The sequence below is a fragment of the Lepisosteus platostomus genome, chromosome 4 (genome assembly GCF_059453375.1).
Source record: "Lepisosteus platostomus isolate fLepPlt1 chromosome 4, fLepPlt1.hap1, whole genome shotgun sequence".
NCBI lineage: Eukaryota > Metazoa > Chordata > Actinopteri > Semionotiformes > Lepisosteidae > Lepisosteus > Lepisosteus platostomus.
The window spans coordinates 11,704,658-11,716,604 of NC_142614.1; the positions used below are offsets into that span (position 1 = coordinate 11,704,658).

Sequence of the window (11,947 nt, forward strand, 5' to 3'; positions counted from 1 at the left end):
CGTTGCCCCCAAAACATACGGATGATTATCTTACACTGCGTGGGAAAATCACTAACTGAGGAGAGAAGCATGTAAACAAGGACGAGATAAAGCAAACACAGCAGCCAGTTTAGATGTAGTCAAAGAGTGCGTTAATTACAAAGGCCTCCCATTGGCTATATGAACCCAGGACCTGGATCATCCTCTCCTGCAGAGGTGATTTAAGGAGAGACTCAGTGTACAACATTTGAAACAGCTTGTCAGTTCCTCTGAGGTCAAGACATCCTTGGACACACAAGCCACTATGGCCAAGCTGGTGTGTCTGATGTTGGCCATTCTTATTCTAGTAGCAATCTGCAGTGAGCACACAGGTAAGGCAAGTCTTTGACTTCTACAACACTGGGAGCATTGTGGGTGATTTCAGATGCATAAAGACGTAAAGAATAGTCTGAGAGATATTCAGTACAGTTCAAATCCAAATACCTTTTTATTCATTTCCAAAGGGGTCAGTTTAGCAGGAAGCAGCATGGCACACAACTTTTATAAAAAACAAAAAAAACAAACAGCAGGCAGATAATAAATTTATTATGAAAGTAACAGTGTGCATTGTTAGGACTCTGTCCTATACTACTAATTAAATAATAATTGGATTATTAGATATTTAAGAAAGTAGTAAAGTACATTTGAAGAGGGGGTTCTATCCAATAGAGATAGTGATACTGATAAAACTTTTTTTACATTCATTTGTTGCAAGTCTAATGGCCTCTGGAACAAAACTAGAGTTTCTTCTATTTGTCTTGCACTGTGGACAGCGAAAGCAGGTTCCTGAAAGCAAAAATTCAAAAGAACAATGAAGGATAAGGTGATGGGTCACAAAAGATGCCACAGGCCTTTCCTCAGGATTTGCTGGACATAAATCTGGGCTCACCAGTGATTTTAGAGCTCACAACTGTTTTAAGGTGGTTTTTGTCTTTTTGACTGAGTGACATAGCACATCTGGGCTCACTGCAGGGGGGAATTCAGGCTTCTTCCCTTTCTAGGGACAAAAAAAAACACTGACGTTTACTTGTATATCACCTAGCTGCACTTTGCCCCATATTGCATAGTGCTGTGCATTTTCGGGAGGGTTCCGATTTAGAGGCATTCAGTCGTAACGCCAAAGATGGCTGTTTCAGCAACTCAGCCAAGCACAGACACCAGATATTTGAACATGCAGCTCCTCTCCTACTGAGCATCATCAGTAGGGCCGGACTAAACTGGCTGATGATGGTCTAAGCTCTGCTCATGCCCCCTATCAGTGGGTGAGTTTGACTTTATGGAGCACGATGCTTTGAACAAGGCATCACATCATTGTTAGTTACTGTAGTTTTATAGGGAAAAACAATTTGAGATTCCAAATCTACATCACAAAATTTCTGTCTTACTCAACCATTCACTCTCTCTGTGTTCTTCTATAAAAGCTGTGAGGGTTTTTACATGGAGAACTGAGTCACTTCTTACATTTTCCCTTTTTCTAGTCTATTCTGAAGGAAGGCATGTCAAGAACAAGTGTGGCTGCTTTGGTGAGTGTCCACCCCATTCGCTCAAGAGGAGGAGCTTCTTTACACAAAGGGTGGTGGGAGTGTGGAGCAAGCTGTCCAGCCATGTTGCTGAAGCCAAAACTCTGGTACCTTTCAAAAAGAAGCTGGATGAGATTCTTGGATGAAATAGCTACTAACTACCAAATAGTGTAGATTGGAAGAATGGCCGCCTGTCCTTTTTAACCCTTCATATGGTTTTGTAAGAGATTCAAGATCTGAACCCTTTTTTTCATGCCTTGTTCCCAGGTATGCACTTTTAAAAAATGTTTCTTATGTGCCTTTTGTGTTCTTTTCTGACAGCTACAGCAGTTAACAGTGTGGTCTGCCCGAGCAGATTCCTTCCACAGACCGAACAAGAGCTGTCACGGATTTTACGCTGCCTTTGCTCAAAACATAAGCATGGTACGTGATAGTGCCACCTTCTGTCACCCAAGCCAACAGTCAAAGGAAATGCCTGCCAAAAGTATGGCTGTTTAAACATCAGATGTTATCCCTTGTGGGGAGTGAAAATAAATCATTATTGCCTATTTGATAGCCTGCAACAAATTTTGCAGATGCTTATTGCATTTGCTTTAGCATCTGGAAAATATGGCCTTTTAACATTTTTTTATTTAGTTCAGGCGGGTAGCTGCGTCAGCATGCGTAGGCTGTAAAGGAACAAGTAATAGGTTTATCCCATGCTGAAAAGAGAAGAGAGAAAACACAACGTTTCAGCCATGGAGCCTTCTTCAGGTGTAGGCTCCATGGCTGAAACATTGGGTTTTCTCTCTTCTCTTTTCAGCATGGAATAAACCTATTACTTATTTTTTTATTTATGCTTACTTAATCTGCATATATATTTTCAGTTTTTTTACACACTAACAGACTAGCAAAGGAAGGTGAAGACATAACTCCTGACCCACAAAGAGTCACATTAATAAAGCTTAATTGTTTTCCTTCCTGTGACATGTGAATGATCTATTTACACAGCAACGTCAACTCTGATTTCTAATTGTCTTCTGCACAGTCTTGTTATTAATTTAGTCTGAATATTGTACACGCTAGAATGCACATCCACAAAAGGCAACACTGTAGTTGCTGGTGCTAAATTAAATACAGGGACCTGTCAATCTTCACAGTGCTTACTCCTTGTCCCGAACAGGTGTAATTTGCCCCAGAGTAAATTCTCCTCTTTTGTCCTCTGTTCAAACACAGATCGCAAGGTGTTGCAGAATGAAGTACTGCAGAAGACATGCAAGAGAAAACCCTAACCCTAACCCATATCTATTCCCTTGACCTGAGAAGAAGCAAGGAGTTCATCCCAGACAGTGTTTTGAAAGCCCAGATGAACCTATGATAGATGCTTGTGCTTCAAACTTAAAAGGGATATACCTAGTGACGTTTTCCACTTTCAGCACTGTCATGTGAAACATTTGTACATAACATTAAACTTCTCATAGTACAGGCAAAGCAAAGCAGCATAAGTGCAATAACATTTAATCTTTCAAACCAAAGGCTTCAGTTAGGAAAGTTTTTCAGTCTTAGTATTTAAGATTAAGATTGATGGGTTTGGTTCTTAATATTCTTAATATTTATTTATTAAGAACCCAACACTTCTGATTTCCCTCTGCCTTGCTTTACAACAGAGGTCTCCAACCCAATACTGAATCACCAATTTTGAAAGACTCGAACAATTTCATTGTACCTAAAGAAGCTGGTGAGTTTCTAAACTGCTTAATCTAGTAATCTCTACTTTAATTTAGAGATCAGACTGAAAGATGACATAGTCACAGCTTTATAGATCTTATATGCTTCAAGCCCAATGCTATGCCAGCTAAGATTCCTTGAGTTTAAAAAGCCTAAACAGATTTTTGCTCTTGGCTTTCCTTTAATTGTAATGTATTTTTTAACTGCTCAATAACCTGCAAATGGTGACTCAAATGGCCACAGGATTAGCACAGTCTTTTGATAACGAGTTATACGCCTATGCCTAGATATGTTATATTTGAATTTATAGGCAAATGTAGAAAGTATCAAGAGGAACACTACAATTATTTTTAATTTTAAAGATCTTTCATGTTTTCTGAGATGTTATCATTTAAACATATATTGTTTTACTTGTGCTATAGGTACATGTTAAAATAAAGCTCTTTACTCTGAGTAGCTGCTTGAATTTCTGCAGCATTTCCTATTTCCTCATTACAGAGCCAAACTTGAGCGAAGGAACCCTGGCTTTTTGGCTTTAAACATCCGTCTACCTTAGGTGTGTTATGCACACTGCTTTTTATCATGAGCAGGCGTCTCCAGTGGCTATGCAGATGTTATATCTCAAATGATGAATGGTGCCCTGTGTGTAGCCCCTGTGGACTCAAAATCCTAATGTAATGCTGGAATAACTTGTGTGACAACTCCATCTCACAAAGGTGAGGATTTTTTGTATGGCTTTTTGCAAACAGCTTATCGTAACAAAGAATGAAACTTGATTTCTGTGCAATGTCTATTAGGATGTAAATAAAATTGCTGGTCCCAGGAATCTGTTGTGCTTACCAGTATTATTTTCATCACAATCCTGAGATACAAAATAAATAATGTTCTTCATCTGTTTAATGAGACGTTACTGTAAAATAAGCCTTCTTACTAGTTTTTTTCCATACCGCAGGCAAGCACATAATAGTTCTTGAAAAACACATGGATATTCTGTACAAGTACCCTGCTGATATCAACAATGGCAAATGTTCTGTTGTTCCATTTAAATATGAGCAAGATCACATGAATACACAAAGCGAGACAGTCTGAAACTGCTAATTCTGTTTGACAGTGAGGGGTTGTTTCAGCTTAGGCCTGATTAAGGGATAGGATTAGGAGGCGAGATGGAGTTGTGTGAGCAGACGTGTATAGCGGCGAGGCTTATTAATAAGAAAGAATTAAGTGTTTCGGAGCTTTCCCAAATTAGGCCTCATCTCTCTGTTCATCTCTGTGGTGCAGCCACAGAGAAACTATTCATGCAGGCTGATTTAAGGTTCCTTTGATAAGGACAGCTCCCAAAGGGGGATGCACTTAGCTAAGCCTGGCTATCATGATCAATGGTCATCCATTGGCGCCTATCTGTCTAGGGAGTGCCAGATGGACATCTGGACTGCATTCCTAAGTGTCAGGAGTAAGTGACTCATATCTCACCTTGATCAACCAATCAGGGACTGGTAGGGCCGAGTAACCCACGTGGGACTCTGATGCCCATGGAACTTTCAGCCAATGAATGAGCGGAAGTTCCTCCAGGTAAAAACAGGCAACACAGAGATTCAGTAAGATTCAGTAAGATTCAGGAGAATTCTGTGGACTTTTCTAAAGGGAATTCAAAGGAGAATTCCAGGGCAGGACGGCCCAGGAGCAGAAGGCTCCCAAGGGCAGGACATTCTCGCAGCGCGCCTCCTGACCATCCTGAGACTCAGCCCGGACAACCACGGAATGGCCAGTGTGTCCGAGTGCCAGAACTTTCCTTTGTTCTAAGAGTCTAGAGCGGAGGTTGCCAGAGAGTAACCAGAGGATCCACCCGAGGTTAGCACCAGCAGCAGGCCTCGTGAACAGGTCGGAACTTTGGACAGCTGAATCACTATTCAGAACTAGCTTCATCAGGAACGAACCGGTCCTCTTCCTGACTTGCTGGGACCCACAGTCATCTTTTCTTCTGTGCACAAACTTTGCTAACTAGCCGGTCAGTGAGCATCAGCAGCGCACCGTCGCAAGCCGCACAGCACAGCCTGGCACTGAGCCAGAGAGCGCGGATTGGACAGCAACAGCCTGCAACTGTTTCTTTGTGCCCGCAGGAGATCTGAATCCCCAAAGATTGGATGAGTATTCAACTTCAATGCATTACAGCTCGAGAATTCAATTGTTATCCCAACCAGTTGATATCAATTTAATTCCTAAGAGTTATGTACTTCTTTTGAGTATCTAATGTAGAAGTTATATCCAAGTTCATTTACGAAACGGCCTTAATGAATGATATACTGAACGTATGTCCTCTTGATGTGTAACACTTCGTAACTGACTGAATATATATCTTTTGTATTCTGATAACCCTCTCGATAAGATCTGTTAGTTTTACATGCATATTCTATGTATTAATAAATGTATCCTCGTGTATTAGTACCTGCATGTGTGCGTTGTTTGAGTTATGTCGCATGGTTGGATTCTAAAGCCATCAAAAGAATCAACTTTGTGATTTACTGCTACAATTAATAATTGTTTCAGTAAATGCCCAAACCCTACAGAACTGGTGCCTTCAGAGAGCCACTACGTTACATTTTGGCTATGGCAACGTTACATATTTGGCGTCCCTGGTCCGGCTATCATTACATGTGGATGCATCAGATCACAGGAATCTACAACAATCTTAAAACAAATGAAACAATAAGGCCTGTCCCTCAGTGGAACAGCATCCAGTTTGATAGCTTCTGATAAAAACATTTTGGAATGAATCAATTTTATCATAAAATCAACAATAATAATCTTCTCTGCCCTATGCATAGACACCTGTGTGTGAAAACCCTAAAGTTCAGTTTTGTCATTGTTAGACAATGTATTTCATGTGCAAGGACTCTCCAGTATCCTCTGGATAAATGTCTTTTCACAGCAGTGAAACCAGTATTTAAAAAAGAAACACAAAAATGAGACAGCACTGACCACAAGAATGTGAAAATATACAACACTACCCGTTGTTTTCATCAAGTTTTAGCAACAATATCAAAATGCAGCATAAAAACTATACCTCGTAAGAAATAAGACCAACTTTACTTCAAGACGGTGTAATAATAATAATGAAACAGAAATTTACCAGCAAGGTAAATATTATCGATATTATTATATATAGTCGATATTATCTAGAAGAAAGTCAATATCCCACACTCCCAACTCTGTCAGGCTGGATTTCATCATTATAATAATCTAAATAATAAGACCAAAACAGGTCTTAAATAACTTTCTTTTCCCTCTAAGAAATGATCCTATGATGTGAAATAAAAGTTCGATCAAACATTGATCAAGTCCTGGGTAACGTATACATGAACCAGCATCCTACTTAAACTCTTATCTGAAAATCACAGAATCACAGCGGAATGCAAACATGAAACCAAAGAAACCAAAGAAAGAAGAAATGTAATAACTTGTTTAGACTTGGCCAACAGGCTTTCCTTATCCTACTGTATATAAATCCTGTTTACCAGCAAAATTTCAGAACCTCCAGTTTCTTCACCAGAAGAGGTTATGTAATTGAGACTTTGAGGTTAATGTCAAAGAGATTATTACTACATTTGAATTCAAGACAGAGCACAAAAACCATTATGGCCAAGCTGGTGTGTCTGATGCTGGTGATTCTTGTTTTGGCAGCAATCTGCAGCAACTATATGGGTAAGACAACTACAAAACTTGTTAAGTTGCAACAGGTAATGTCAAGAGACCTAAATTTCCTTTGTTGCTTTAAAGGCTTATTTTACTTAAATTAAAACAGACCTCTTTTTTTCTGCATGTGCTCATTTGTTGCTCCACGCTGTGTTAAAATCCTTAACTGATAGAAAAGGAAAAATGACTAATTGATGACAACTAAGTTCAACAAGCGTAGCAGCAGTTCTTTCAACCTTATTCTGAAACCCACAGGGATTGCGTGCCAGTAAGCTATGATAAGTGATATAGTATATGCTCTTGCATTTTAGTTTTGTTTAAAATCTGAGTAGCAGAGCTTTTAACCTGCTGCAACTAGTGAAGAACACGTTTGGATGAACCAGCCAGCACCGTGTAACAGGAATGAGCTCGGAATAAAGAAAACGGAGGCTTTAACGCATTTACGGAGTTTAATCAATTAACGTAATTCTGGTCTGGTCAGATTTCAGATGTAAAAGGTTTTGTTGCCTCATTTCTGTAACATCTAAGAGTGAAGAGTCAGACAATGTTTGATTAATGGCATGTTTCATGCTTTAAGTATATCTGTAAAATCTTTATAAATATCTCTATATAACCAGCCAAATTATTCAAAATTGTTGTTCATATGAATTCTGAACTTTACAATAACATTTTGTTAAGGCTTTATTGTGTTTCACCTAAATGCAATTTTGTGGTTGACAATATGTATGCATGTTCTGCAGAATAATGATTAAAACTGTATCATCCTAGAATTAAGGAAATTCTAGATTCAAGGTAGTTTGTGGAAACAGTTAAGTGCTGGTGCGTTGGAACTTCTATAGTTTACTGGTTTATCATAATAGAAGATACTAAATCACTCAATTAATATATTTTGTCAAGTGAAACCACAGTGTATGCCACATGTTAAAACATAATCCTTCCCCCCCAAGAACTGCATTTTGAGAATCACTACTTAGTTATTGTGAGCCAGTTTATATTTTGCAAAAACAACCAAGCGCAGCATTACTCACAAAAACCTACAGCAGCACCTTTATTGCTACCCAGTGTCTTTCATAACCAAATATTTCAAGGCACTAAAACCAAAAAGAAAAAGAAATGACATGGACAATCCCTCTTTGATAATTAATCATTTACAAATGACTAATAAAGTAATGTAATGGTTACATTATGTTTTCAAACTGCAGACTCTGGATTGTGAGAAGTTCAGTACCCAGTTCTGTTTCCCTGTACAGAGCTATATTCCCTTGTTATTGGTTTCAAAATGGCTTCAGGGCCAGTGATGAGCCTAGATCTCAAACAGACCAGAATTAGTCAAATCCATTCCAACTCCAAAGTTAATTTATTTGTAGTCATCTATGGAGTAGCACAAGGTCAATTGGATAAATAGAAACATTCCTCCTCTTGCACTCTGGCAGTGTACAATTGACTCAAGCAATGATTTCCATTTATGAAAGACAGTAAGAAGATACAGAACTGGTTACTTACTAACACAGGTAATGATAACAAACCCAGTAAATTTAGAAATACTTGGGACAATTAATTGATGAAATAAAATATCTTTTGTTGATGTAATGCATGTCATGGCATGTACTGTTTATGTATTCGTTATGTTTATATATTCTGGAGTAATTACATGACTAGAGTATATAATCATGCCATAGGTTTTGTTGACCTGTTTTTGTCATTGACCAAAAATGAACTCTGGGAAAGGTCAGATTTACTCAGCTGACCTTTCACAGACTCTTCCCATTGGTTTCCTGGAAGAGTTCTGAAGGATTTGGTGTAGAATTAAAATACCAATTTATGTCTTTCTTTTCTCCATGTCAGTTGACTCTCAGAGACGACCATATCTGTTAAAAAATGTCTGCGGTTGCAAAGGTGAGTCTTTATTTTACTTGCCAAATGGAATTTAGAATCAATAGATCAAGAACAAAGGATATTTACTCTTAAAATATACCTTCCTGCTTAGGTCTTAACATTTTATTTACTATTTTTTTTGTTTTCCTTAAAGTTATTTATATCTTTATATAAACTTTGTTCTGATACACTTTGGTTGGTCTTTTCCCATAGTGATGAAGAATAAGAAGGTGAGCTGTCAAAGAATTCCAAAATCAAACGAGGAGAAGCTTCAAATGATCAAGTGCCTCTGCAAAAAGCATCATCCAGGTGAGTGGAAAAGACAGCAGTAGGACAGGAGTTGGTACTGCACCGATGTAAAACAGTGAGAGGGCTGCCACAAAATTACTTTAAGTTCAGTGTGAGAGGTAACAAAATGCATGGTTTAAAAAAAAACTACATTGTCTGGATTTTGATAATGTTCCATTCTTTGCATTTAATATCTTAGAATATGATTATAAAGCCCTGGAGAATGCTCTTACTCTACCACTAAAAAATGATAACCCTTGTTATCCATGCATTCATTTTTTAACTGCTTATTCTAATTCAGGATCCCGATGGGTGCTGGAGCCCGTCCCAGCAAGCAATGGGCACAAGGTAGGATAGACCCTAAATGGGACACCAGTCCATTGGGGGGCACACACAAAGACGCTCACACACTCATAACAGAGCCTATTTTCCCCAAAACAAATTAACCTTCAGTACAAGCATGTTGGACTGTGGGATGAAGCCCACGCCAATATGAAGGAGAACATTCTAGTAGGTTAATTGGCTCTGCTGTGAGTGTGTGTCTGTGTGTCTGCCCTGCAATGGACTGGTGTCCTGTCCACGATGTATCCTGCCCTGCGCCTGTTGCTTGCTGGGATAGGCTCTGGCTCCCCCGTGACTCCGAACTGGATAAAGTGGTTAGAAAACGAATGGATGGATGATGTGATATGTGGACTGAACAGGTTATGTTTTGTCCTGAATATGTGAGATTGGCCTTTACAGAATGAAATCTCATGTTTTGTCCTCTGACTCTCTCGTTGCACAGTCCTCAACAAGAAGCTGAGCACTGACTTTCAAAATGCATGCAAGAAACTGCAAGATAATTTCTTCAACTCACTTCTCCCCCTACCCCTGTCCTGAGAAGATTCCCCCCTGGACGGCATTTACAGTAGAAATACAACACCAGCTAATGCACTATAAAGGGCTGCTCCTCGAGATTATTACACTTTGGGCACTGCGATGGGAAACAGCTTCACATACAATCTGCAGTCCATTAGAGTTGAAAAATGACATTTTTGTACTAGTGCAACATTTAATCTTGTGCATAATTCAAACCAAATGCTGTAGTTGAGGATAGTTTACATTGAGATTATTATTCAAGAGCACAAAACATAAATTTTTCCTCTGCTTTGCTTTACAATTTGTTTGTAATTGCTAAATGACTTTGGTGTTGACTGGGCCTTCTGTAATTACCAGTGGAAAAGCAATATATCTTTTATAATGAATAACTCGTTAAACCATGCAACTACATACTGTAGAGTTAATACAAAGGGAAGAAACTACTTACTCAAACATTGATCACTATTAGGTTCTTGAGGGAGCACATACAGTTGTATATTAGTATATAAATCCAATGTTGAGTTAGACACATTATTGGTCTTTATGTTACATTTCATTTCTTTTTTATGTGGTTTCTGGTTTTAATGTGAAAATCGATGTGCAATTTCATATTTCCCTATTGTAGAGCCAGACTAAAGTGAACAAACCCTCACGTCCTCCTCAGGTTGAAGTTAGCTTGCTTGGGTGTGTACATTTGTCTAATTCCTACAGAGTTTCACTAGAATAATCAGGAGAGAGTAACCCTCAGCCTCACGAAGCCACCACAGATACTGTAATATTGTATTTTCTGTATAATACACAGGTTATGTGTTGACAAGTTGTGATATTATGAGACAATAAAATATTACTCTATGTAATGTAGAATGTGCAATGAAAATGGAAAGTCTAAAACAATGTTGTATTCATGCTCAAAAAACAAATAAAGAATTCACTATACACCTGAAGAAGGCTCCACAGCTGAAACGTTGTGTTTCATTTCTTCTCTTTTCAGCATGGAATAAACCTTTTCTTGTTCCTTTGAAGAATACACTATGTTTAACTTTATAAATTAATGTCTTTTGCATGACTATTGTGCTTGTAGTAAGATTACTGAAGATTTAGTTTGTGCAAGTATGAATCCACATGTTCTGTTATTGGATGTAAAAAAGTTCTTTATGTTCTATTACAGGATAGGATAATAATAATAAAAATACTTTATAAAGCTCTTTTCCAAAGCCTAGGACACTTGTGTGTAACAATAACACACTAAGAATCTGCCTTTCAGAAAGCTGGAGGAAGGGCATCCAATAACAAAGTAGCAGTGACAGAAAAAGATTGATCCCCAAAAGTCAGAGGTTTAGTCCTGGGTACAGAGAGCAACAGAACAGAGTCTACAGAAGGGAGTGTAAACGTAAAGAAGTTCAGACATGTATGATGGAGCCAGATTATTAAGAATTGTTAAGGCTTCGATTATTTTATGTTCCAGCTCAACTGGAACGAAAACCAAGAAGGCTTGTGGGCCTGAAGGAGAATCTGAATAAGCCTATTAAAACTTACACTATATGTAAAACATCCATCCATTTTCTAACCATATTGATCTTGACAGGATAATGGAGGCATACTGTCCATGCCAGTCCATAGCAGGGCATACACAGACACACACACTCACACAAGGGCCAATTTTCCCACAACCCCATTGTCCTGTTAGTACATGTTAGGACTATGCAAGGAATCTGGAGCACATGGAGGAAATCCACATGAACATTGGGAGAACATACAAACTCCACACAAACAACACTCCAGGATTTGAACTCAGGATCCCAGGGCTTTAAGATAGCAATGCTAACCACTGTGGCACCTGTGTAAAACATCCCTTCTGAAAATTTGTAGAAAGGGTAAAAAGGGGAAGGTAAGAAGGATAGTTACCTGTTAACTGCTTTTTTTTACCCATTCTTTGACCAAACTGGCATTTACTGCTCAGCCACTCGATTAAAATTCTGCTTTAGCCAGAC

The 11,947-nt window shown here is 38.6% G+C and overlaps 1 long non-coding RNA gene across 3 annotated transcripts; it reads left to right on the top strand.

The window, feature by feature from the left end:
• The first annotated feature begins 133 nt into the window (after positions 1-133).
• Positions 134-10,903, top strand: LOC148672644 (uncharacterized). Of its 3 annotated transcripts, none has more exons than XR_015935836.1 (7): positions 134-350; positions 1,497-1,645; positions 1,860-1,961; positions 2,754-6,944; positions 8,781-8,831; positions 9,024-9,119; positions 9,883-10,903. It is a non-coding gene; the product is annotated as an uncharacterized LOC148672644 (long non-coding RNA). The 3 variants fall into 3 exon arrangements; XR_015935835.1 differs by having other exon boundaries at positions 136-350; positions 1,497-1,541; XR_015935837.1 differs by lacking the exon at positions 1,497-1,645.
• The last annotated feature ends 1,044 nt before the right edge of the window (positions 10,904-11,947 follow it).